The sequence below is a fragment of the Dendrobates tinctorius genome, unplaced genomic scaffold (genome assembly GCF_039654945.1).
Source record: "Dendrobates tinctorius isolate UK_male_01 unplaced genomic scaffold, ASM3965494v1 ptg000357l, whole genome shotgun sequence".
Classification (NCBI taxonomy): Eukaryota; Metazoa; Chordata; class Amphibia; order Anura; family Dendrobatidae; genus Dendrobates; species Dendrobates tinctorius.
Genome location: NW_027362023.1, coordinates 1,281,283 through 1,306,324, shown reverse-complemented (window position 1 = coordinate 1,306,324; position 25,042 = coordinate 1,281,283). Strand labels below are relative to the sequence as shown.

At 49.0% G+C, this 25,042-nt stretch overlaps 1 protein-coding gene across 6 annotated transcripts in view; it reads left to right on the top strand.

Moving 5' to 3' along the window:
- SLC38A3 (solute carrier family 38 member 3) overlaps nt 1-25,042 on the top strand; it is an 80,502-nt gene that overhangs the window by 14,602 nt on the left and 40,858 nt on the right. The window contains exon 1 of one of the 6 annotated variants that reach the window (XM_073562563.1): nt 18,382-18,492. The exons of the other annotated variants lie outside the window; for them this stretch is intronic. The gene's annotated coding sequence lies outside the window, so the exon portion shown is untranslated. Of the gene's footprint in view, nt 1-18,381; nt 18,493-25,042 lie in introns of those variants that run through there. 6 annotated transcript variants of the gene reach the window in all.

The window sequence follows — 25,042 nt, the reverse complement described above, 5'->3', positions numbered from 1 at the left end:
CACACGTCTGCCCCCCGCGTCAGTAAGGAGATTGGAAGGATGTGTAATTAGCGGAATCGCGGAGATCGGCGTCAGATAATCCCCATCGGAGATCGGCGTCAGATAATCCCCATCGGAGATCGGCGTCAGATAATCCCCATCGGAGATCGGCGTCAGATAATCCCCATCGGAGATCGGCGTCAGATAATCCCCATCGGAGATCGGCGTCAGATAATCCCCATCGGAGATCGGCGTCAGATAATCCCCATCGGAGATCGGCGTCAGATAATCCCCATCGGAGATCGGCGTCAGATAATCCCCATCGGAGATCGGCGTCAGATAATCCCCATCGGAGATCGGCGAGTGAGGAGAAATCTGACGTCTCCACAGACCAAGTTCTCTGCTCTCCGTGTGGTGGGGCATAGAGTAACATGGGGGCGCATCACTGATGTTGGGGGGTTCAACAGATAATGGAGGCTGGAAATCAGGGTTGTAGAAAGGATAATGGAGGCGCTCTTCAGCGATGGTGTCCTTGAGCACGTGGTCGTCCCCCTTGTTTTATAAGTTTGGGGGGTCTCCTGTACCCCACTGACTGTGCAGCAGGATGGTCGGTCTTTTGTGATTTACTGCTCTCTGTTATCAGCCATTCTGTGCGGATAATCCCGCGTTGGGGGTTTCTATGTATTTTCTATGTATTTAATATATATTAATGTAATGCTCTCATACCTCACAGCAGGCGCCAGAGATTAGCAGCAGCCGGCTCAGTGGTTAAGTGTCCAGAGTGTACAGGGACAGCCCCAGGTGGCCTTTGAACATGGGGTTTAATTATTACTGTTGGCTCCTATATGAACATCAAATAAATGTCTTTGAGTCCCACATGCTAAACCCAATAAGTGCATCGAGTGGCGCTGCGCCGAGTGCTCTGCACGGCGCATCGAGTGGCGCTGCGCCGAGTGCTCTGCACGGCGCATCGAGTGGCGCTGCGCCGAGTGCTCTGCACGGCGCATCGAGTGGCGCTGCGCCGAGTGCTCTGCACGGCGCATCGAGTGGCGCTGCGCTGCCGAGTGCTCTGCGTGGTGCCTCCTTCTGCACTGTATGTCCCGCGCTGTACCGCCTGCCCTGTCCATCTCTGTGCGTGGTTCACACTGGTCTTTCCTCCCGCGCTGTGCACGCACCATTGGTCATTTTATGTTCTTGGCTTTGGCCCTTTAATTCCGGCAGGACGAGACATCACTTTTCTTGTGGCTGTTTTTTCCACACCTTCTGATCTGATGCCAAGCGCAGGGCTCAGTCAGGCGGTGAGAAGATAGTTTAGTTGTTGTTCGGGTGTAAGTGAATATTGCGCAGAGCGTGGATGACGGGGCGATATGTCCCGGAAAATTATTGGAAGTCTGCGGCATAATGTAAAAATGACTGACTAGAGCTGAGCATCGTCTGGCGGTGACCTACATAGAGCGCCCAACCAGCCTGGATTCTGCGGCAATGTCCCAATTTGAGGGGTCAGTCCCGCTATGTTAGGACTTTGCCCCAACTTCCACTCGCTCTCTTCTTTATTGCTCGTCATCCTCGGGGTCGGAGCAGGAATCTCTGCTATTATATTAAATTTATTTTGTTTACATAGCGCCATTTATTCCACAGCGCTTTACAGACATTATTGCCACTGTCCCCAATGGGACTCACAGTCTAGAATTAAATGAACGAGAATCCAACCCACAACCTCCATCATTGCAGGCAGCAGATGAGTCTACAGGCTGCACTGACATCACTGGGAGGGTTCTCTGGACTTGAAGCTGCAGTGCACAGGCAGATGATACTGGTCCACAGAGACACAGCTGTACATAGCAGTGCATTTCTAGGTCCATGTATTCTAGATGGCAATGAAAGTGTTTTTTTTCTTTTCCTATAAAGTTCCTAAAAAATAATGATCAATTCCAAAAATGTAATTTTTGTCTTCTTTTCTTGAGCTCTGTCTAACCCAGGAAATAAACCCACAACCTGTATCATAGCAGGTAGTAGCGAAAGCTATGAGCCACAGAGATCTTGAACATGGCGGGTGTAAAGCCCAAAGTCCAAGTGATGCCAGTACTTACTCCCCGTCTCGCGTGCAGGTTCATGGGGTTTCTCTATTTTCACCTAAGTCCTACAAGGAATGTTTATGGTCGCCTCATCTGTAGGTGCCGAGCAGCCGTATTCCTGGGGGCGCCTCACTCTCCTGCAGCCATCGTCGTTCGCCCGCAAACTTTGCCGCTTCCTGGAATCTCGGTTTCTGTTAGCCCCTTTAGACTGTCAGCGAGCGAGTGCACGATCCCGCCTCTCGGCCATGTGGAGTCGTCGGCAGCACATCGGCCGACGTGTGCAGGATGCGCTGTACGGCGACAGTAAACCAGAGCTGGCACCCTTACACGTGCTGACTGCTCCCGACACGGTTCCTTACTATTTACCATGAACTGTTCACATTCTGATTATTTTGGCCGATTCCTGTGAGCACACAATTGCATCATCCACTGCAGCGGCTGCGTTACATTTGCAGCGGGTTACACATTAATCTCCCCTTTCACCGAAGTAACAACAAGCGTCATCCAGAAGCAGCAACATGTTTGCTTCATCTTTGTGACTGGTGGTGCTGTGAGCATTGGCCTCTATAGTGCCGCCATATAGACAGCCGCTGCCTGCAGAATCCAGACATACAGTTCCATCGCTCATATAACCCAGATGTGAGCCCTCGCGGGCAGGGTCCTCTCTCCTCCTGTACCCGTCGTGACTTGTATTGTTTAAGATTACTGTACTTGTTTTTATTTTAAGTACACCCCTCCTCACATGTAAAGCGCCACGGAATAAATGGCGCTATAATAATATACAGTATTGTCATTATGTGAAGACGCACAATCTATAGTGCTTTCACCTACATGACCTAGATATATAGTGCCATCACCTATAACACCCGCACATATAAGTGAAATCTACAGTATCATCACCTATAAAACAGTTACATAGTTCTATCATGTAAAGAGCCCAAATCTACAGCGCTATCACCTACAGCATGGCAATATATAGTGCTCTTAATATTGTGTTATCACTTTTAGCACTCCAATGTAAAGCTCAATAATCTATACTGCCATCCCCTACAGCATGCCCATGTATAGTGCCATCTCCTACAGCATGCCCATGTATAGTGCCATCCCCTACAGCATGCCCATATATAGTGCCATCCCCTACAGCATGCCCATATATAGTGCCATCTCCTACAGCATGCCCATGTATAGTGCCATCCCCTACAGCATGCCCATATATAGTGCCATCCCCTACAGCATGCCCATGTATAGTGCCATCCCCTACAGCATGCCCATGTATAGTGCCATCCCCTACAGCATGCCCATGTATAGTGCCATCCCCTACAGCATGCCCATGTATAGTGCCATCCCTTACAGCATGCCCATATATAGTGCCATCCCCTACAGCATGCCCATGTATACTGCCATCCCTTACAGCATGCCCATATATAGTGCCATCCCCTACAGCATGCCCATGTATACTGCCATCCCCTACAGCATGCCCATGTATAGTGCCATCTCCTACAGCATGCCCATGTATAGTGCCATCCCTTACAGCATGCCCATATATAGTGCCATCTCCTACAGCATTCCCATGTATAGTGCCATCCCCCTACAGCATTCCCATGTATAGTGCCATCCCCTACAGCATGCCCATGTATAGTGCCATCTCCTACATTATGCCCATGTATAGTGCCCTTCCTTACAGCATGCCCATGTATAGTGGCATCCCCTACAGCATGCCCATGTATAGTGCCATCCCCTACAGCATGCCCATGTATAGTGGCATCCTCTACAGCATGGCCCCGTATAGTGCCATCCCCTACAGCATGGCACGTATAGTGCCATCCCCTACAGCATGGCCACGTATAGTGCCATCCCCTACAGCATGGCCACGTATAGTGCCATCCCCTACAGCATGGCCACTTACAGTGCCATATCCTACATCCCCATGTTCAGTGCCTCACTTATTGCACACCCTTGTATAAAACCATCAGAACAGATAAAGAAAGTGGTAACACAGCTCAGCCCTCCAGTGCATTGACCTCCATCATCGCACAGAGACAATCGTTCAGAATTACAAAGGGTAAAATCCAGCATCGGAAGGGAGGGTGCGGATTGGCTCCAACTAAGACTATGGGCTCCGCGTTGGACCATGGGCTCCACGTCAGATGACCTAGACAGGCCGCCCTTTCATGCGCTCTTAATACTGTCATTCTGTGCACGTATCTCTCTGCAGCACATGTTACACAGGACGATGTGCTGCTGAAAACGATCATTTTTAAACAAGCATTAAAATGGTCACATTCAGGTGATGGCTCAGCGTGAGCTGTAGAGGTGTGGGAAGTTTTGTCCTGAAGCTTTTCAACATTTTTCTGGGGTATTTACTGTGTTTTTAGCACATCTTTAAGCACCACTCCAGCAGGTTTTCTTTTTATTGCAGTGCTGGAGCGGTTCTACTAATCTACGTTGCCTGTACCTAGTATTATGCCCACTAGCTGCCGTTCCGTTCCCGATGCCGCCCGGTCGGTCAACAGCAGTTTGTTAGCGGCAGATTGCTCCAGTTTTTGCTGGAAGATCCGGACGTCGGTACTCTGTAATGTAAGTCTGTGAGAGGCACAATGGTGCCTGAGTAAGGCGCCCATAGACTTACACTGAGAGCTTGTGACCGTCTCCGCAGACTTCTGGTCAGTCCGGAGCTGCAGTCACAAGATGGCGGCGCGGGACCAGAGCGGCTCTGGGAAGACCTGAAGACAGCAGCGGGTAGGTATAAGACAGGGCAGGGAAAGTAGATTAATGGCAGCAGTCCAGTGCTGAAATTAAACAGCTGCACTTTTGCTTTAAGACTTTTTTAGGGCATTTTTTTTACGTCCATTAAGAAGAATCTTTCAGGAGTCTTTGGGGCAAGACCTGCAGTGTGAACATGACTTAACGGCAGGCTCACAGGACTGGCACACAGGATAACCGGAGAATCCTCCGGTGGGCTCCTACGCATGAGTAAGCCACTTACCCAACACGAGCAGTAGATCATTCACTATGCACAGGCAAAAGCGGGATCTCCTCAATAAACGGCCTCGTGTATTGTTATAAAGAAGCAGAACTAGAGAAGCAGAAGAGTCTCCCACTCCCACACTACCTCCTCATCCCACCCTCTCTCTACTGGATTCCCCCAAGGCTCTGTGTTAGGACCCTTACTCTTCTCAATCTATACACTTGGTCTGGGGCAACTCATAAAGTCCCACGGATTCCACTACCACCTTTATGCTGATGACACTCAGATCTACCTCTCTGACCCAGACATCACCTCTCTGCTGTCCAGAATCCCAGAGTGTCTATCAGCCATATCCTCCTTCTTCTCCTCTCGCTTCCTCAGACTCAATGTAGACAAATCTGAACTCATCATCTTTCCTCCATCTCACAGATCTTCTTTACCCGACCTAGCTATAACAATTAATGACATCACGCTTTCCCCAGTACCAGAAGTCCTCTGGCTCAGAGTAACCTTTGACTCTGCCCTGTCCTTCAAACCGCACATCCAAGCTCTTTCTACCTCCTGTCGCCTCCAGCTCAAAAATATTTCCAGAATCCGTCCCTTCCTCAATCTACTAAAATGCTTGTGCATGCCCTCATCATCTCCCGCCTCGACTACTGCAACATCCTTTTCTGTGGTCTCCCTGCTAACACCCTCACACCTCTCCAGTCCATCCTTAACTCTGCCACCCAACTGATTAATCTCTCTCCTCGCTACTCCTCCGCTTCTCCCCTCTGCATATCTCTTCACTGGCTCCCATTCCCTCAGCGTATCCAGTTCAAATTACTAATACTGACCTACAAGGCCATCTACAACCTGTCTCCCCCATATGTCTCTGAACTAATCTCCCGATACCTTCCCTCACGTAATCTCCGGTCCTCCCAAGACCTTCTCTCCTCCACACTTATTCGCTCCTCACCCAACCGCCTCCAAGACTTCTCCCGAATATCCCTCATCCTCTGGAATTCTTTGCCCCAACATGTCCGACTATCAACCACATTTGGATCCTTCAGACGGAACCTGAAAACTCACCTCTTCAGGAAAGCCTACAGCCTGCAATGACCCCGCTACCTCCTCACCACTACCGGTGATATCACCTCAACCAACACCGGAGATGCTGTAACCCCCCAACCTACTGTCTCCTTCCCCACCATCCTGTAGAATGTAAGCCCCCCGGGGCAGGGTCCTCTCTCCCCTCTGTATCAGTTTGTGATTGTTAGTTTACTGTAAGTGATATCTGTAATTTGTATGTGACCCCTTCTCATGTACAGCAGCATGGAACCAATGGGGCTATAGAAATAATAGCTAAGTGTGTGAAAGAGGGAAAGATAATATTACATGAAGCTGAGCCGTGGCCCTGACGTCAGTGTTACCGGGGGGCGCTTGTCACCCCGATCCGACACTGCCCACCGGGGATGAAATGAAGCCTCAAGGAGAACAGACCGCGTCCTGCATGGAATCAACTTTGTTCCAGAATTTTACATCTGCAGTCTCGTCAGGTGATGGCGGTCTCGTCAGGTGATGGCGGTCTCATCAGGAGACTGCGGTCTCGTCGGGTGACTCGGTCTCGTCAGGTGATGGCGGACTCGTCAGGAGACGGCAGACTCATCAGGTGATGAAGGACTCGTCGGGTGATGGCGGTCTCGCCGGGTGACGCGGTCTTGTCAGGTGATGGCGGTCTTGTCAGGTGATGGCGGTCTTGTCAGGTGATGGCGGTCTCGTCAGGTGATGGCGGTCTCGTCAGGTGATGGCGGTCTCGTCAGGTGATGGCGGTCTCGTCAGGTGATGGTGGTCACCTAGAGGAGAAGCATTGAGATGGCAGAACTGATGAGATGTGATGGGACTGACAGGAGGTTTTGTGTGAGGCACGGTGACGGTCAGCAGAGGGTGCGGCCGCCGAGTCCCAGCACTGATGGGGTGAATGTGAGGATTGGGTGTCGGACGGTGACAGGTTTGCGCCGGGATCCTGCCGGGTGTCCCTCAGCTCGCTGCCGTGGCCGGTATTGTATGGGGACAACTGACAGTTCGGCTTCCACTGCTTGCTGGCGATTCTTTGTTGTTTTCGCTGATGGCTGCCGCCCGCCAGGCCGCCTGTTGCCGTTACCTCCTGAGGGGGCAGGTTACGGACCGCGCTGTCTTTTTACCTCAGGGAGTGCCGGATCCCGCCACGTGTCCGGGTCACTGACATGGGGGGTCTTCTTATGTAAACCGCAGTGAGGGACGCAGTGTGTACAGACGCCGTGACAGCCCCGGCCCCCGCCATATCCGCGCCTTCATCCTCCTCACATTCCTCAATATAATGCAAATATTGTGCGGGGCGGGGGGCCGCCATCTGTGTTTATCTACCCGTTATAGAGGGGGCTTCATTACACCGCGTGTTCTTCATGAAATGGCTGATAACAGGGAACAGTAGAGCGCAGGGGCCCCAAATCGTCTGTGTCCGCCCTGGTAGAGCGCTCACAGATTCTGCCACTGCCTGACCAGAAGACTCCATTAGAAGGCGGCCCATGGTCACACATCATGCTGTGGGTTTGGTGTTTTTATACCATTTCTAGCAGGTTTCTGAAAAGCGGCTGCGGCCGAGCAGCGCCCAACAGATTCACGATCATTGATGCCACAGAATTGTCCTCTAAGTCCATCACCTCCAACCACGGAAAGACTCAACGCGTCAGTATTGGTGGTCCCCATGTCATGTTTATCATGTGATGGCGGTGGAGTGCTGCTGCATCAGTATTGGTGGTCCCCATGTCATGTTTATCATGTGATGGCGGTGGAGTGCTGCTGCGTCAGTATTGGTGGTCCCCATGTCATGTTTATCATGTGATGGTGGTGGAGTGCTGCTGCATCAGTATTGGTGGTCCCCATGTCATGTTTATCATGTGATGGCGGTGGAGTGCTGCTGCGTCAGTATTGGTGGTCCCCATGTCATGTTTATCATGTGATGGTGGTGGAGTGCTGCTGCCTCAGTATTGGTGGTCCTCATGTCATGTTTATCATGTGAGGCGGTGGAGTGCTGCTGCGTCAGTATTGGTGGCCCCCATGTCACGTTTATCATGTGAGGCGGTGGAGTGCTGCTGCGTCAGTATTGGTGGTCCCCATGTCATGTTTATCATGTGAGGCGGTGGAGTGCTGCTGCGTCAGTATTGGTGGTCCTCATGTCACGTTTATCATGTGATGGCGGTGGAGTGCTGCTGCGTCAGTATTGGTGGTCCTCATGTCACGTTTATCATGTGATGGCGGTGGAGTGCTGCTGCGTCAGTATTGGTGGTCTTCATGTCACGTTTATCATGTGATGGCGGTGGAGTGCTGCTGCGTCAGTATTGGTGGTCCTCATGTCACATTTATCATGTGATGGCGGTGGAGTGCTGCTGCGTCAGTATTGGTGGTCCCCATGCCACATTTATCATGTGATGGCGGTGGAGCGTTCCTGCTTCAGTATTGGTGGTCCTCATGTCACGTTTATCATGTGAGGCGGTGGAGCGTTCCTGCGTCAGTATTGGTGGTCCTCATGTCACGTTTATCATGTGAGGCGGTGGAGCGTTCCTGCGTCAGTATTGGTGGTCCTCATGTCACGTTTATCATGTGATGGCAGTGGAGCGTTGCTGTGTCAGTATTGGTGGTCCTCATGTCACGTTTATCATGTGATGGCGGTGGAGTGCTGCTGCATCAGTATTGGTGGTCCCCATGCCACGTTTATCATGTGATGGCGGTGGAGTGCTGCTGCATCAGTATTGGTGGTCCCCATGCCACGTTCAACATGTGATGGCGGTGGAGCGTTCCTGCGTCAGTATTGGTGGTCCTCATGTCACGTTTATCATGTGATGGCGGTGGAGTGCTGCTGCATCAGTATTGGTGGTCCCCATGCCACGTTTATCATGTGATGGCGGTGGAGTGCTGCTGCATCAGTATTGGTGGTCCCCATGCCACGTTCAACATGTGATGGCGGTGGAGCGTTGCTGTGTCAGTATTGGTGGTCCTCATGTCACGTTTATCATGTGATGGCGGTGGAGTGCTGCTGCGTCAGTATTGGTGGTCCCCATGCCATGTTTATCATGTGATGGCGGTGGAGCGTTCCTGCGTCAGTATTGGTGGTCCTCATGTCACGTTTATCATGTGAGGCGGTGGAGCGTTCCTGCGTCAGTATTGGTGGTCCTCATGTCACGTTTATCATGTGATGGCAGTGGAGCGTTGCTGTGTCAGTATTGGTGGTCCTCATGTCACGTTTATCATGTGATGGCGGTGGAGTGCTGCTGCGTCAGTATTGGTGGTCCCCATGCCACGTTTATCATGTGATGGCGGTGGAGCGTTCCTGCGTCAGTATTGGTGGTCCTCATGTCACGTTTATCATGTGATGGCAGTGGAGTGCTGCTGCGTCAGTATTGGTGGTCCCCATGCCATGTTTATCATGTGATGGTGGCGGTGCACTGCTGCATCAGTATTGGTGGTTCCCATGCCACGTTTATCATGTGATGGCGGTGGAGCGTTCCTGCGTCAGTATTGGTGGTCCTCATGTCACGTTTATCATGTGATGGCAGTGGAGTGCTGCTGCGTCAGTATTGGTGGTCCCCATGCCATGTTTATCATGTGATGGTGGCGGTGCACTGCTGCATCAGTATTGGTGGTTCCCATGCCACGTTTATCATGTGATGGCGGTGGAGCGTTCCTGCGTCAGTATTGGTGGTCCTCATGTCACGTTTATCATGTGATGGCGGTGGAGTGCTGCTACATCAGTATTGGTGGTCCCCATGCCACGTTTATCATGTGATGGCGGTGGAGCGTTGCTGCGTCAGTATTGGTGATCCCCATGTCACGTTCATCATGTGATGGCGGTGGAGCGTTGCTGCGTCAGTATTGGTGGTCCCCATGCCACGTTCATCATGTGATGGTGGCAGTGCACTGCTGCATCAGTATTGGTGGTCACTATGCCACATTTGTCATGTGGCGGAGCCCTGCTGCGTCAGTATTGGTGGTCCCCATGTCACGTTTGTCATGTGACGGTGGCGGAGCCCTGCTGCGTCAGTATTGGTGGTCCCCATGTCACGTTTGTCATGTGATGGTGGCGGAGCGCTGCTGCGTCAGTATTGGTGGTCCCCATGTCACGTTTGTCATGTGACGGTGGCGGAGTGCTGCTGCATCTATAGTAAACACTCCTTGTGTAATGGAACAGGAGGCGCCTTATCAGCTTGTTAAAGTAGTTTTCCATTGTGACCCTTTGTGTTACTTTAATTAGATCTGCAGTGGAATTCACATAAAGGTTAACCCCTGGTGTGAGCTGTATTCTTTGCTGGTGTTGCTGCTGTTTCTCCATGCTTTACACTGCAGCTCTCCTTCATTTTATCAGCATACATAACAGAAGGTGCAGAAGATTATAATCTAGAATAGGCTGTAGTAAGCTTCTGATGTGGGTTTTGTTGTTTTACCTGGATAGGGGGGATCTGCAGCTGCACACATCCACCAGAAACAATAATCAGTAGAGCCGTGTGGGGAAAATCCCAGAAACTGATTTACAGAAGACATCGACTGTGACCATCTCCCCTGTCTACAAAACGGACCCACTAGATCCTAATACCTGCACGTAAACCTCCCTGACATCTACACACGGACCACTCACCTCCATCAACCACCCCCAAAATGTCTGCACAAAAGACGGAGCTGCCCAGGACGCAAATCGCCGAGATCAGTGCACGTGCTAAACAGACTGCTGACACAAATCTGCAGCTTCAGAGCTAAAAGCTGAGTGCAGCTCTGGAGTATAATACAGGATGTAACTCAGGATCAGTAATGTAATGTATGTACACAGTGACTGCACCAGCAGAATAGTGAGTGCAGCTCTGGGGTATAATACAGGAGGTAACTCAGGGTCAGTAATGTAATGTATGTACACAGTGACTGCACCAGCAGAATAGTGAGTGCAGCTCTGGAGTATAATACAGGATGTAACTCAGGATCAGTAATGTAATGTATGTGCACAGTGACTGCACCAGCAGAATAGTGAGTGCAGCTCTGGAGTATAATACAGGATGTAACTCAGGATCAGTAATGTAATGTATGTACACAGTGACTGCACCAGCAGAATAGTGAGTGCAGCTCTGGGGTATAATACAGGAGGTAACTCGGGGTCAGTAATGTACACTCACTGGCCACTTTATTAGGTACACCATGCTAGTAAGGGGTTGGACCCCCTTTTGCCTTCAGAACTGCCTCAATTCTTCGTGGCAGAGATTCAACAAGGTGCTGGAAGCATTCCTCAGAGATTTTGGACCATATTGACATGATGGCATCACACAGTTGGCGCAGATTTGTCGGCTGCACATCCCTGATGCGAATCTCCCGTTCCACCTCATCCCAAAGATGCTCTATTGGATTGAGATCTGGTGACTGAGGAGGCCATTTGAGTACAGTGAACTCATTGTCATGTTCAAGAAACCAATCTGAGATGATTCGAGCTTTATGACATGGCGCATTATCCTGCTGAAAGTAGCCATCAGATGTTGGGTACATTGTGGTCATAAAGGGATGGACATGGTCAGCAACAATACTCAGGTAGGCTGTGGCGTTGCAACGATGCTCAATTGGTACCAAGGGGCCCAAAGAGTGCCAAGAAAAAATTCCCCACACCATGACACCACCACCACCAGCCTGAACCGTTGATACAAGGCAGGATGGATCCATGCTTTCATGTTGTTTACGCCAAATTCTGACCCTACCATCCGAATGTCGCAGCAGAAATCGAGACTCATCAGACCAGGCAACGTTTTTCCAATCTTCTACTGTCCAATTTCGATGAGCTTGTGCAAATTGTAGCCTCAGTTTCCTGTTCTTAGCTGAGAGGAGTGGTACCCGGTGTGGTCTTCTGCTGCTGTAGCCCATCTGCCTCAAAGTTCGACGCACTGTGCGTTCAGAGATGCTCTTCTGCCTACCTTGGTTGTAACGGGTGGCAATTTGAGTCACTGTTGCCTTTCTATCAGCTCGAACCAGTATGCCCATTCTCCTCTGACCTCTGGCATCAACAAGGCATTTCCGGCCACAGAACTGCCGCTCACTGGATTTTTTTTCTTTTTCGGACCATTCTCTGTAAACCCTAGAGATGGTTGTGCGTGAAAATCCCAGTAGATCAGCAGTTTCTGAAATTCTCAGACCAGCCCTTCTGGCACCAACAATCATGCCACGTTCAAAGGCACTCAAATCACCTTTCTTCCCCATACTGATGCTCGGTTTGAACTGCATGAGATTGTCTTGACCATGTCTACATGCCTAAATGCACTGAGTTGCCGCCATGTGATTGGTTGATTAGAAATTAAGTCTTAACACACAGTTGGACAGGTGTACCTAATAAAGTGGCCAGTGAGTGTATGTACACAGTGACTGCACCAGCAGAATAGTGAGTGCAGCTCTGGGGTATAATACAGGAGGTAACTCTGGGTCAGTAATGTAATGTATGTACACAGTGACTGCACCAGCAGAATAGTGAGTGCAGCTCTGGAGTATAATACAGGATGTAACTCAGGATCAGTAATGTAATGTATGTACACAGTGACTGCACCAGCAGAATAGTGAGTGCAGCTCTGGGGTATAATACAGGAGGTAACTCAGGATCAGTAATGTATGTACACAGTGACTGCACCAGCAGAATAGTGAGTGCAGCTCTGGGGTATAATACAGGAAGTAACTCAGGATCAGTAATGTAATGTATGTACACAGTGACTGCACCAGCAGAATAGTGAGTGCAGCTCTGGAGTATAATACAGGATGTAACTCAGGATCAGTAATGTAATGTATGTACACAGTGACTGCACCAGCAGAATAGTGAGTGCAGCTCTGGGGTATAATACAGGAGGTAACTCAGGATCAGTAATGTAATGTATGTACACAGTGACTGCACCAGCAGAATAGTGAGTGCAGCTCTGGAGTATAATACAGGATGTAACTCAGGATCAGTAATGTAATGTATGTACAAAGTGACTGCACCAGCAGAATAGTGAGTGCAGCTCTGGAGTATAATACAGGATGTAACTCAGGATCAGTAATGTAATGTATGTACACAGTGACTGCACCAGCAGAATAGTGAGTGCAGCTCTGGAGTATAATACAGGATGTAACTCAGGATCAGTAATGTAATGTATGTACACAGTGACGGCACCAGCAGAATAGTGAGTGCAGCTCTGGGGTATAATACAGGATGTAACTCAGGATCAGTAATGTAATGTATGTACACAGTGACTGCACCAGCAGAATAGTGAGTGCAGCTCTGGAGTATAATACAGGAGGTAACTCAGGATCAGTAATGTAATGTATGTACACAGTGACTGCACCAGCAGAATAGTGAGTGCAGCTCTGGAGTATAATACAGGATGTAGCTCAGGATCAGTAATGTAATGTGTGTGCACAGTGACTGCACCAGCAGAATAGTGAGTGCAGCTCTGGAGTATAATACATGATGTAACTCAGGATCAGTAATGTAATGTATGTACACAGTGACTGCACCAGCAGAATAGTGAGTGCAGCTCTGGAGTATAATACAGGATGTAGCTCAGGATCAGTAATGTAATGTATGTACACAGTGACGGCACCAGCAGAATAGTGAGTGCAGCTCTGGGGTATAATACATGATGTAACTCAGGATCAGTAATGTATGTACACAGTGACTGCACCAGCAGAATAGTGAGTGCAGCTCTGGAGTATAATACAGGAGGTAACTCAGGATCAGTAATGTATGTACACAGTGACTGCACCAGCAGAATAGTGAGTGCAGCTCTGGGGTATAATACAGGATGTAACTCAGGATCAGTAATGTAATGTATGTACACTCTGCCTGCTCCCTGTATTTGCTGCTGGGAGGATGTATACCGGTGTTGCTGCCCCGGGGTGATGTGTTTGGGGGGTGCAGGGTGTTATTTGCCGGGTGGATGCGGTGAAGGTTGCTCTGTATTTGCAGATATGAGAACTGGGACACCGGTGTCGGCCTCTGGAGCGCGTGATTCGGGTAGGGGTCAGTATTTGCTGAGGGGAGAGAGGCGGGAGATGATATAATTAGTCTGTGCAGGCAGGTATCACTTTTCCTGACTGATTTGTCGTTACTTGGCTGAAAGAGAATCCAAATGTGGGAAGAACGTGGCGATGGCGCCCAGACGCCTCAGATTGTATTTCTGCTAGGATGACTATTTTACAGTTTCGATATACAGCTAAGCTGTATTCCGCTTTCTGCCGAGTTCAGAGCTGAAATCTCCCAGCATCCCCTGCATGTTCAGTGGCTGCACAGACTGCTGTGGTGGGTTTGTGCGTTGTGATGTAGGAGCTCCTTCCCCTGCGCAGCTCGGACGTCCTGTGCTCTCCGCCTCCGCGGCGCTCATCACTGCGTTACGTCTGTGGTGGTCTGTAAGGCTCAGAGCCCAGTGGCGGCCGTGGAGCTGGGGTGGCTGGCTCCCTCGGGCAGGAATACGTTGGCCATGGAGAAACAAGGCTCCATCCATCCACATGAAGGCTGCGGGCCTGCGTCACTGCGGGGGGCGTCCCTGGCAGCCACAATGGGGTCAGTGCTGAGCTCAGGGAGCACAGATCCAACTCTACCCCCAGCTACAGGCCGGGTTACATTAGGCCACAGTGTTCTGGGGGTGGGGGTCCGAGGACGGTCCTGGAGGTGTCGTATGTCTCTGCCTAGGACATGGCAGAGCTCCATAGTGAACGCTGCGTTACCCCTGGTTTATGGAATGGTGTCACGGCGTACACTCGCATAACTAAGGGGAGCCTGTTACCTTCCCCGAGTGCTGGGGGTCAGGATGGACACCCAGAAGCCGCTCTGCCTGGTCCCAGCTCCTTCGATCCCCAGGGGATGGAAAGCCGAGCTGCGCCCTGCCCGCTAGAGGACTACCTTCATAGTAGGCCTCAGGACTTGGAGCTTTTCCACTGACATTCAGAGGCTGTGAACCAGTCCTGACATATTTCTCAAGGCTGAGGGTTTGTCACAGTTGTATCCAGTCTAGACAACAGGCTGTGAGCCAGAGGCCTCCACTGATACATTGTAACAAAGTATCACAATAGGAGAGATTTGTCCTGCTCCCTGGATACACTGTAACAAACCTTCAGCTGTGAGAGAAGTGTCAGGTCTGCACAGGATACAGTGAAGAACATGGGGTCAGGTTATAACAAATGTCTGACTGGTAACACCCAGTATAGCCCCGGGACCCCCTGACATAATCATCTGCTTACTCACGGAACAGGTGCTGGGCCCCCTGAGCCCCCGACCGGTGCTGCAGAGCTTGTGGCACAGCTTGGACCCCCCCAGTCCTTAAAATTCTTTTTCTCCATAAAACTGAACATATAAAATCTGAACAATAAAACCATAAAACTTCAAAAAGCAAAAATGTGCGCAATCTTCATAAAGGGCCAGTCAGTGTCGTAGAGAAATCGGGGACATGAAACCCCGTAGATCCCTTTTATGTTCTGTCTGATGGATCAGAAGAGAAGCTGATACCAGGGAACAGCAGACTGTACTAATCTGACGCTCCGGTTCTCCGGGGTCCGCACAGTCGATTCGCCTTGCTTTTCTGGCTCCATTCACCTGACTGTAGGTTGCGACATCAGTGACAGCTTGTTGTAGGGGCGGATTGCCAGGATCACTGGTCGATACCTGAGACGCTGATAACCCCGGCGCCTCTTGTGACTTGCTGACATTTAATTTGGACTTTCTGGAAAATTACTGAAATCGATGAGCATTGCATTGGTCTGTGCGTTTTCAGCCTCTGTGAATTATAATAATAATACATTTTATTTCTATAGCGCTGACATATTCCGCAGCACTTTACATTTCAGAGGGGACTTGTACAGACAATAGACATTACAGCATAACAATAATCACATAGATCATAACAAATACCAAGAGGAGTGAGGGCCCTGCTCACAAGCTTACAGTCTATGAGGAAAGAGGGAGACACGAAAGGTGGGTGGTAACAGTTGCCCTGATTGTATGGACCAGCCATAATGTTAAGTGTGTAACAGTACAGACACAGAGGGCTAATGGATGCATAAAGCATGTGGGAACATGATGCGGGGAACCTGGTTATGGTAAAACTTTTGGCTGTGCCACACAGGGATAGATTAGGTTAATGTGTTGAGGCGATAGGCCAGTCTGAATAAATGAGTTTTCAGGGCACGTTTAAAATTGTGGGGATTGGGGACTAATTGTATTGACCTGGGAAGTGCATTCCAAAGAATTGGCGCAGCACGTGTAAAGTCTTGGAGACGGGAGTGGGAGGTTCTGATTATTGAGGATGCTAACCTCAGGTCATCAGCAGAACGGAGGGCACGAGTAGGGTGGTAGCTGAAACAAGGGAGGAGATGTAGGGTGGTGCTGAGCCATGGAGGGCTTTGTGAGTGAGGGTAATAAGTCTGTACTGAATTCTGGAGTAGATAGGTAGCCAGTGTAATGACTGGCACAAGGTAGAGGCATCGGTGTAACGATTGGTGAGGAATATGATCCTGGCTGCAGCATTCAAGACAGATTGGAGGGGGGAGAGTTTGGTAAGAGGGAGACCGATTAGAAGAGAGTTACAATAGTCCAGACGAGAATGGATAAGAGAAACAGTAAGAGTTTTTGCAGAGTCAAAAGTAAGAAAAGGTCGAATTCTAGAAATGTTTTTGAAGTGCACATGACAAGAGCGAGCCAGTGATCGAATGTGGGGGGCAAAGGAAAGCTCGGAGTCAAGTATGACCCCAAGACAGCGGGCATGTTGCTGGGGAGTAATAGTGGAACCACACACAGAAATGGCAATGTCGGGTATAGGTACATTAGTAGCGGGAGGAAACACAAGGAGTTCAGTCTTTGACAGGTTCAGTTTCAGATATAGTGAGGACATGATGTTAGACACAGCGTTTAGACAATCGCCGGTGTTTTCTAGAAAGGCTGGCGTGATGTCAGGAGAAGAAGCGTATAATTGGGTGTCATCAGCATAGAGATGGTACTGGAAACCAAATCTACTGATTGACCAATAGGGGCAGTGTACAAGGAGAAGAGGAGGGGGCCTAGAACCGATCCTTGAGGAACCCCAACAGTAAGGGGAAGGTGAGAGGAGGAGGAACCGGCAAAAGAAACAGTAAAGGAGCGGTCAGAGAGATAGGAGGAGAACCAGGAGAGAACGGTGTCCTTGAGGCCAATGGAACGGAGCATAGTGAGGAGAAGCTGATGATCCACAGTGTCGAATGCTGCAGAGAGATCCAAGAGAATTAGCATGGAGTAATGACCATTAGATTTAGCTGTTAGTAGATCATTAGAGACTTTAGTGAGGGCAGTTTCAGTAGAGTGTAGAGAGCGGAAACCGGATTGAAGAGGGTCGAGAAGAGAGTTATCAGAGAGATAGCGGATAAGACGGGAGTGGACCAGGCGTTCCAGGAGTTTAGAGATGAAGGGAAGATTAGAGACAGGTCTATAGTTAGCGGCACAGTTTTGGTCGAGGGATGGTTTTTTAAGTAGTGGATGTATGATGGCATGCTTAAATGAGGAGGGAAAGATACCAGAAGAGAGAGGTTAAATATTTTAGTTGGGTGAGGGGTGACAGCAGGTGAAAGGGACTGGAGGAGATGTGACGGAAATGGGTCATTAGTGCAAGTGGTTGTGCGAGAAGATGCAAGGAGTCTGATTACTACTTCTTCTGTGACTGGTTCAAAGTCAGAGAGTGAGTTAGATGCAGTGGGGGAGGGAGGACAGTGCATGGTATGAGGTGATTGGGAGATAATTTCCTGTCAGATCTGGTCAATTTCTTCTTTGAAGTGATTGGCCAGATCGTCAGCTCGAAGCTCCATGGTTGGGGCCTGTACTCTTGGATTGAGTAGAGAATGAAAAGTGTCAAAGAGACGTTTCGGGTTATTGGATAGTGAGGTGATGAGAGTGTTGAAATAGGTTTGTTTGGAGAGGTGAAGGGCAGTGTTGTATGTTCTAAGCATAAACTTATAATGGATGAAATCTTCGGGTAGGTTGGATTTTCTCCACAGACGTTCGGCGCACCTGGAGCACCGCTGCAGGAAACGTGTTTGCACCGTGTGCCAGGGTTGTCGCCGTCTGTGTTGTGGTGTTCTATTTATAGGGGGTGCAAATTCATCCAGGGCAGTTTGAAGTGTTTCATTGTAATGCTTCAGTGCAGAATCAGGACATGAGAGGGAGGAGATAGGGGCCAATGAAGACTGCAAGTTCTTCAGAAGTTTCTGGGTGTTAATGGCCTGTATGTTTCTATAAGTCTGGACAGTGGGGGTGACCTGAGCAGCCGGGCAGTTCTTTATAGAGAATGAAAGAAGGTTGTGGTCAGAGAGCGGGAGAGGGGAGTTTGCAAAATCATCCACTGCACAAAGCCGAGAGAAGACCAAGTCGAGGGAGTTCCCGTCTTCATGCGTTGGAGAATTAGTAAGCTGCGAAAGGCCAAATGAGGAGGTTAGAGATAAAAGGTGAGTAGCAGATGGGGAGAGGGGAAGAGCAATGGGGATGTTGAAATCTCCCATGATGAGGGTAGGGATGTCACAGGAGAGAAAATGTGGAAGCCAAGTGGCAAAATGATCCAGGAACTGTTGACAAAGGCCGGGAGGATGATACACCACCGCCACTCGCATGGAGAAGGGGGTGTAGAGTCTGACGGCATGGACCTCAAAAGAAGTGAAGACTAGTGAGGGTAGTTGAGGGATAACCTGAAAGGTACATTTTGGTGATAGAAGCAGATCAACGCCTCCACCTGCTCTATTGTCTGATCTTGGGGTATGAGAGAAGTGTAGTCCCTCGTATGAAAGAGCAGCAGCAGCGGTAGTGTCTGACTGCTGGATCCAGGTTTCAGTAAGAGCCAGAAGGTTAAGAGAATTAGAAAGGAAAAAGTCATGAATGAAGGAGAGTTTGTTACACAGTGAGCAAGAATTCCAAAGTGCACAATTAAGAGAGACAGATGGCATGCAGGGAATATTAATAAGATTAGAGGGGTTTCTGAGTGTAGCAGTTGGGGGGTTTGACTTTCTATAACATGGGGGACCAGGGTTGGGAGAAATGTCTCCTGTGACTAGAAGGAGGAAAGAAAGAGTGAGCAGATTGTTAAGTGATTTGTGAGAGCGTCTCTGATGTTGAATGGTGGGACTGACTGGATCTGTGCTGTGTAGCAATGTGAAAAGCGCGTGAGTGCTATACATAGGAGAGCAAAGGAGCGAGGGGCCGATATGGATTGAGTGTAGAGAGTTAATGCCAGGGCGGTGGATGTGTGTGAATGCAGCGGCCAGGATATAACTTATACACATGCATATGGTAAATATTTGTGGTAGTCCAAATGTACAGGGAGTAGATGTATATAAATGTCTTACCTGTCTCCTGCCCTGTCTCACTGCCATGTTGTAACTGCCAGCCTACTTTGATCCATGTACATAAATGCCCCCCTGCATAAATGCATCCCCAGGCTAGCTCTGAATTTATAGAAGGCCAGTTCTAAGATCTTCCTTTTTTTTTTTTTTCTCTCCTTACTCGTTAGCAATCAATCAAACTAAGTTAGGACAGCAGGACACAATAAATGTATTTAGCAGATAAACAAGTGTCCAGGCCTACATAGATCATAAACCACTTTGAAAAGTTACTTGACCTCAATAGCATAAGGGGACAAGCAGGGTGAGTTGAAATAACTATGCCATTATATATGCTGCAAAGATGAATGATAGAGGTTGGACATATACAGGAATCAGTGAAGTTGCTGGAAATAGTTAAATACCTGTATGAAGAGAATAGAGATGCGTGTTAGATTCAGCCATGTTATAACTGCCTCATACTTTGATACATGTACTTCGATTACATGTACATAATTGCCCACCTGCATTTATGAATTATGGGAACAGCCACAGTTTTGTTTCTGTATATACGAGCTTCTGGGCAGTATCCAGTGCCCTGAAGAAGTCTTCATACCCTGTGAACTTTTCCACATTTTTTCATATTGCTCCCACAAACGTATTTTATTGGAATTTTCTGTCATACAACATAAAGTAACAAGCATTTAAGTGTAAATTAATTTATGAGGTTTTCTAATTACCATAACAAACAAATATGAATCTGATAATTATGGCATTGTGCGTTTCTATTCACCCCATATAGTGTGATCTCCCTGAATAAAGTCCTGAGTGACCAATCGCCCCCAGAAGTTTTATAATTATACATTGCGTCCCCCTGGGTGTGATTTCTTCTCAGTATAACGACAGCTGTTCTGTGGAGGCCTCAGAGGTTTGTGTGAGAACATTACGGATCAAACAGCATGAGGAAAACCAAGGCGCCCACCAGACAGGTCAGGGATAAAGTTGTGGAGAAGATGAAAGCAGGGTTAGGTTATAGAAAATAGCCCAAGCTCTGAACATCTCACAGAGCACTGTTCAATTCATCATCCAAACATGGAAGGAGTATGGCCCAACTGCAAACCTACCAAGACATGGCCGTCCACCTAACTAACATCCCAAGCAAGGAGAGCACTAATAAGAGAACCAGCCAAGAGGCCCATGGTCAGTGTGGAGATCACTGGAGGAGCGGCAGAGATGCACAGCTCAGGTCGGAGAATCTGACCATAGGACAACTATAAGGCCACGTTCAGTATTTGGTCAGTATCTTACATCAGTATTTGTAGCCAAAACCAGGACAGGAACAATCAGAGGACAAGTAGAATAGAGACTCGTCACCACTTCTGTGTTTATCACCCTCCTGCTTTTGGCTACAAATACTGACCGTGTGACCGTGGGCTTAGTAATTTATCCCACAAATCTGGCCTTTATGGATCAATGAGAAGAAGAAAGACAGTTGTTTTTTTTAAAGCCAAAAGAAATCCCATTTGCAGTTTGCAAAAAGCCATGTAGCTGACACAGCGAGTGTGGGAGAAGGGGCTGTGGTCAGATGAGATGAAGGAGAACTGGGCTAAATGAAAAAGCTATGTGTGGTGGAAAACGAAAAGGTTTGGTACGGTGTCAGCCAGTGGGAAAAACAAGATCACCTTCTAATGGCTGACAAAAATAATTGCTGTTACTCAGCATCTTTCAGGACTTCTTAGGTCCCATCCTCAGGTATTAATAAGGTTTCTGAAGAAACACAAATATATGCACAAAGAAACAAAAAATAGAGGCATGATATAATAAATGAACACGTAAATAAACAAACTGATCTCAGAGAATGAGTCTTTCATTGGATTAGATTAATGGTGTGAAATGTTTTATAGTCCAGATTAGCAAGGTGACATTAACCCATTATTATTAACCCATGAGCCGCCGCTAAAGGCAATGGGAATAGAGAGACTAAGTGCCAGAAAAGGCGACTCTTATAGATGCGCCTTTTCTGGGGTGGCTGGGGGCAGATCTTTAGCCGGGGGGGGCCAAAAACAATGATCCCTCTCTAGGCTATTAATATCTGCCCTAACTCACTGGCTTTCCCTCTCTGGTGGAGCCCACGGGAGCCCACACAATTGTTTTCAATTAATTTACCCGTTAATTTAACACCTACATGTCCCAAATTTTACACACAAACCCTAATCTAATTATTAGCCAAAGACCCATAAGAAACTAAATGAAGTGAAATGGTTTACTGTATGTAACCATGTGGCATTTCATGTCGGGTTTTGTAATGACTTTACAGAAGCCGGCAATTGAATTAGTGGCTATTCTGCTATGTAGAACTCTATGAAATATATATATATATATGTGTCTCAGTGACGTGTGTGTGTATATATATATATATATATATATATATATATATATATATATATATATACACTCACTGGCCACTTTATTAGGTACACCATGCTAGTAACGGGTTGGACCCCCTTTTGCCTTCAGAACTGCCTCAATTCTTCGTGGCAGAGATTCAACAAGGTGCTGGAAGCATTCCTCAGAGATTTTGGACCATATTGACATGATGGCATCACACAGTTGGCGCAGATTTGTCGGCTGCACATCCCTGATGCGAATCTCCCGTTCCACCACATCCCAAAGATGCTCTATTGGATTGAGATCTGGTGACTGAGGAGGCCATTTGAGTACAGTGAACTCATTGTCATGTTCAAGAAACCAATCTGAGATGATTCGAGCTTTATGACATGGCGCATTATCCTGCTGAAAGTAGCCATCAGATGCCTGTTCTTAGCTGAGAGGAGTGGTACCCAGTGTGGTCTTCTGCTGCTGTAGCCCATCTGCCTCAAAGTTCGACGCACTGTGCGTTCAGAGATGCTCTTCTGCCTACCTTGGTTGTAACGGGTGGCAATTTGAGTCACTGTTGCCTTTCTATCAGCTCGAACCAGTATGCCCATTCTCCTCTGACCTCTGGCATTAACAAGGCATTTCCGGCCACAGAACTGCCGCTCACTGGATTTTTTTTCTTTTTCGGACCATTCTCTGTAAACCCTAGAGATGGTTGTGCGTGAAAATCCCAGTAGATCAGCAGTTTCTGAAATACTCAGACCAGCCCTTCTGGCACCAACAATCATGCCACGTTCAAAGGCACTCAAATCACCTTTCTTCCCCATACTGATGCTCGGTTTGAACTGCAGGAGATTGTCTTGACCATGTCTACATGCCTAAATGCACTGAGTTGCCGCCATGTGATTGGCTGATTAGAAATTAAGTCTTAACACACAGTTGGACAGGTGTACCTAATAAAGTGGCCAGTGAGTGTATATATATATATAATCTATTCTTTGTGTTTTAACCTGTCATTGGGATCCATTATATGTGGGGTACTCGGTACCGGGCCGGTATCGGGGATGTGTCACAGTGGCGGTGACCCGGACCGTGGCCCTGGGCGCCCAAGTAAATGGGAAGATGTGAATGGTTTGAATGTTATTAAATGAATAGTTCGTGACGCCACCTGTGGTGTTCGGCAAGGGAGGTGTTAAGCCGACGCTGCATGCAAATCCTCCGGGACAGATGGTGGGATGCAGCAATGATGGTATAGCCCTCCACAGGCAGGGCTGTTGTCCCAGGGCAGTGTAGTTATGGAGACACTTAGGTGATGTAGTGTCTGGCGCAGTGGATGTAGCAGTGTCAGGCGGACGGACGCAGGAAGGAATGGAGGACACCAGGGCATGTAGTTCCAAAGCTTTACTCACAGTCTGTAGTGCCCGCTTCTGTACCGTGTCCTCCGGGTCAGGAACTCAGTCAACCTCCAGGCAAGATGGAAAGCTCCCTTCCACACTCCGCCAACTTATGTGCCTTTCCTGAACGTCTCCTCTATAGCGCCTTTAAGTGTGAAGATCTCCTAGTACTGTGTTACACTGGAGTTCCTCCTGACAGATGTTCCCAAGAACTCTACTTGCACGGCAGACAGCTGTAGCCTTCTTCGGGGACTCTCTACTCCTGAGTCCCGGCTCTCTATCCGTATTGCTGTTGTGCCCTCAAGTCTTAGATGGGAGTAGTGCATTTACAGCACTGCTGCAGAACCATTAGTGCCCATACAACCTCGGGGACCTGGCCCCGGCCTTGCGCTTAGAACTTCTAGGCAGGGTTCTTCCTCTAACCCACGTCCTCTGTGTTCCCTTTTACTCCTACGTTCCGTACTTGTCCTTTCCCTTCTATGGAAGCTCAGGCTTCAGGTCAACGTCCTTCTCCTTCTTTCCTTTCCTTTCCTTTCCCGTGCCAGCTGGCTCAGGTCACTGAGGCAGCTGCAGCACTCCTTCCTCCATCCCTTCTTCCAGGGATCCCCACTCCTCCCGAGTGGCTTCCTCTCTCAGACTCACCGACTGAGTGACTTGTAATCCTAAACCATCCCGCTCATATATATATTCTGAACTCCACCCACCTCCCAGCACATCTAGTGTTCCAAGCAGGGAGCCACCAAAGGTGCTCTGCTTCTCTCTAAGCAAGGAGCCGCAATGTGGTTATGCTGAACTACTCTATTGTGTGGGGTGCGAGTGTTGGAGCGTGGTCAGAAGCCTCCAACTTGCCTGAATGGTGGGGCACCACACCTTAGGAGAGAGGAAGGTGCAGTACCTCTGTGGCGCCACATGACTCCAGCCTAAGATCAGAGACCTGGTGCCCTCACTGTGTCATCTGGAGCAGAGACCTGGTGCCCTCACTGTGTCATCTGGAGCAGAGACCTGGTGCCCTCACTGTGTCATCTGGAGCAGAGACCTGGTGCCCTCACTGTGTCATCTGGAGCAGAGACCTGGTGCCCTCACTGTGTCATCTGGAGCAGAGACCTGGTGCCCTCACTGTGTCATCTGGAGCAGAGACCTGGTGCCCTCACTGTGTCATCTGGAGCAGAGACCTGGTGCCCTCACTGTGTCATCTGGAGCAGAGACCTGGTGCCCTCACTGTGTCATCTGGAGCAGAGACCTGGTGCCCTCACTGTGTCATCTGGAGCAGAGACCTGGTGCCCTCACTGTGTCATCTGGAGCAGAGACCTGGTGCCCTCACTGTGTCATCTGGAGCAGAGACCTGGTGCCCTCACTGTGTCATCTGGAGCAGAGACCTGGTGCCCTCAACCTTTCAGCGGGACAACGACCTTCAGCATCCTGCCAGAGCCACAATGGGGGGTTTAGATCAGAGCATATTCCTGTGTGTGAACGGCGCAGTTACCGTCCAGACCCAAATCACAACACGTGAAAATCACTGATCACAGATGTCTCCATCCAATGTGTCACTGACTGAGCGCGAGAGGGCAAAGGAGGGGCAAAATGTCACCTCTAGATGTGCAAAGCTGGAGACACCCCAATAGACTGCAGAGAAAGGTGGAGAGGCAGACCTCAAAAGACTGCAGAGAAAGGTGGAGAGAGACAGACCCCAAAAGACTGCAGAGAAAGGTGGAGAGAGACAGACCCCAAAAGACTGCAGAGAAAGGTGGAGAGAGACAGACCCCAAAAGACTGCAGAGAAAGGTGGAGAGAGACAGACCCCAAAAGACTGCAGAGAAAGGTGGAGAGAGACAGACCCCAAAAGACTGCAGAGAAGGGTGGTCCTACACAGTACTGACTCAGGGGCTGCATACAGATGTGCGGCACAATGTCCAGATT